The sequence below is a fragment of the Chaetura pelagica genome, unplaced genomic scaffold (assembly GCF_000747805.2).
Source record: "Chaetura pelagica isolate M959 unplaced genomic scaffold, ChaPel_1.0 scaffold114, whole genome shotgun sequence".
In the NCBI taxonomy this organism is placed as follows: domain Eukaryota; kingdom Metazoa; phylum Chordata; class Aves; order Apodiformes; family Apodidae; genus Chaetura; species Chaetura pelagica.
The window spans coordinates 367,802-370,916 of NW_009952968.1; positions in this window are offsets into that span (position 1 = coordinate 367,802).

Genomic DNA, 3,115 nt, shown 5'->3' on the forward strand with positions numbered 1-3,115 from the left:
AAGATAGAGAAACCAAACTGAGACAGAAAGCACAGTCTGCCCGTGTATCTTATGTATCCTCTTGGCTGAACTTATTTGTAAATACCATGGGGGGAGGGCAGTGGGAATGGGCCATATTTTTTTACTTTTAGATATTAAAGAATATGATGTGGGCCAGTATTGTGGGGTGTCTAGGCTGTTTACCTTCATCAATTCAGTTTTCCCTCCTGGTTTGTAAACAAGATCCATGCAATTCTCCCCACCCCAGGCTTAAACCTGTATCCTTTTGTTGTTGAAACTGACATGCAGTTAGTTCATCATGCATTTTGTTATAGGTTCTGCAGGTTTTCAAGGGTAGACCTGAAAAAGCCATGCTTCTTTGTCAGGTGGTGTCTTCAGAATTGCTTATTTTAAATCTTAGATGTGACTGAGCTGTTTTGCTGTGGCCCTGCTCCAGGGAAAGCTCTTGCAAAGGGAAGGGAGGGACGTGCTCTCCTCCTGCCGAGGGGCTTGTGGACAAATGGCACAGAAAGGCTAGCAAGCTGGTCTTCAAGCCTGATTCCGGTTTCTTTTTCCTGAAATGTTGCATTGCTCAGATGCATCCACCAGCAGGCTGGGACAGGCTCAGCGTGAATGTGGTGTTCATTGTATTCTTGCCTTCCCAAACATACTTGGCTTTATGTGCTGGGTCACATCTTGGAAAGTCCATTCTTTCCCTCACCCAGTCACATGTGCTTCCCCTTTCCTAAATGTAAAATGCTGGTAAGGTGACACACGCAGTGATGGGCATGTTCTTACTGCTCTGAAGCGCCAGCCCATCCTGGAGAACACTGCTCCAGCATTTGACCTTAGATCTACATGTTGCCCTATTGCAGCAAAGTTCATGTCAACTGCCAGGCCCTGTATATAATTCAGAGCATGTCTCCCTGGAAAAGTAAATCACCTTGTAGAACAGCTTCAGTTTTTATTTTCCTTGCCTTTAAAAAATGTTTTTAACAACCCTTGCCACTGGAAATGAGCTGTGCTAAGAGCTGGGGATGGGGAAGGAGCATTTCTCCACTGCTGGGTCTTTAAAGTAGAAGCACATGCTGAGCTGCAGCATTTGCCTCTGACAGTGGGCAGGAGGGCTGTCCTGCGTGAGGCAGCCTGAGAAACTTGGTATTTGAATCAATGCTGAGGTTGAAGCTTCTCCTTAGGCTCAGTGACTTGCCTCTGCTGGTGCTACTGCACGAGTTCAGGGCCAGTTCTTACAGCACAGGTCTGTGATGTGAGTTTGCCATTTTCCAGAGTGGAGAAGGGAAGAGCAGACTGATGCTTTCAACCTTGCCCAACAGGCCTCCTGTTGGGAGATGCAGATGAGAGAGTCATAAACCTGTACCACCATCCCTCTTCCTGGTGTGTGTTCTCTCCCATCCTCACCTGTAAATGTCCAGTGGGAAAGGAGATGGCTGTCTTGGTCCTCACAACTGTGACCAGGCTTCCACAGCCACTTCTACTCAATATTGTTGCATTTCAGGCTGCTTGGTGCTATTTTACCAGTGTTGGTGTTTTCTGTAAGCAGCCGTATTTTTCAGTGGTTTGTAACATACAGATATTTGGGGTTTGTAGTGCATTTTAGCAGTTAAACTTTAGCAAATCATCTTTCAGGGTTTTACCAGGACTGTTTCCTGAGGACATGAACAGATAGCCTCCAGCCATTCTTCATGTTACTTTTCACAGGGAAGTATCTGGAAGTCTCTTGTTCTCAAAATGCTCTTTGCTCATGTGGTTTGAGTGCTTGTCTAAAGACCAGTGTTCAGCTCTCTGCTGCTTGCAGTGCTGCTTGTGTATTGCAGCATAACATGTTTAAGAAAAGAGGATGAAAGGACTGATCTAGAAGGACACGGGTGCTAAGAACATCAGTGGCTTTCTGGAGTGAGGAGAAATTTACAGGTTCATGTGCAACACAAAACTAATGCTCAATTCAAAATAAAAGCTGAATGACTTCCCAGGGCTGGTTGCCAACCACAGAGACAAAGAAATCTGTCTTGGTTGATGTAGCATTGAGTGTTTTCTGTCTGCCTTTAAAAGAGGGAAATGTGCCAAGTATTGTCAAGGAACTTGTTCTATTGTGTGTTTCTAGAACATTAGACAGGAAAGGTGAATGAAGCTTTTCGCTTCTGTGCTTCTCCAAAACTATCAGGACTGCAAATCCTGTGCTACTCAGGGCAGCCAGCTGATGAGAAATGAACCTCATTAAAAACAGCTGTCCCAGGTCTAATGGAGTGAACAACCTTATGTAAAGCCAAGCAGGAAAAAGCATTCCCCCTCTAAATTATGAAACTTAAAATATCCCCCGTGTTGAGATAAAGACCTTTCTTCAGAGCAAGGGAGAAATGAGACTCCACAGTCCACCTCAGTTAACAGTGGTGCTGGCTGAGCACATCTGCTTGGGCTGTAGGAGATTTTGGGTTAATTTTCCAAGTTAATCTTAGATTTTATCTAATTATTTTTTTTTACTCTTCTCAGTTAATGTCCCAACCCCTGCTCTGGGGAGCACAGGAACAACTGAGTGAACAAATTTGAAGCAGCAGTGTATCTTTTCCAATGCCTCTTGACTATATTTGCACTTTAAGAATCTTTCACTTTGGTTTTGGGTCAGGGGCTGGGATCCTGGCCAGCCTTTCAGAAACTGGTCTATTTGGCTGTGAGCTGGTAAGAGGGAGGAGTTTGACTCCTGGGTGGTATCTGCCAGATGAGTATAAATGCATAAAGTCAAATTATGCTTTGTCAAAAATACTACATTATGTGGAGAATTCAGTGTTGTGGCTGTTACCAATAAATATTTTGTAGAGAGATCAGAATGCTGTAAATTCTGCCTTTGTCCAGTATGGTATGACTTGCTGTTTTCTTGGAGGGGAATGGGAAAACAATTTTTGTAAAAGCCTCTTTTTTAATGGGAAGTCAAGCTCTGTGGCAGAAACTGTGATGCTCTGAAGCTACCCCTATATGAACTATGCGTGTTATGAGGGTTTTTCAGCCTAGGAATGTATGAGGGTAAGGAAGTGGACTCATGGCAGCTTCCCACTGAGGTATGATGCTCCATGTGAACCTCACAGGAGCCTGTGGGCTGGGGGGCAGAGCTGAGCCTTTTCTC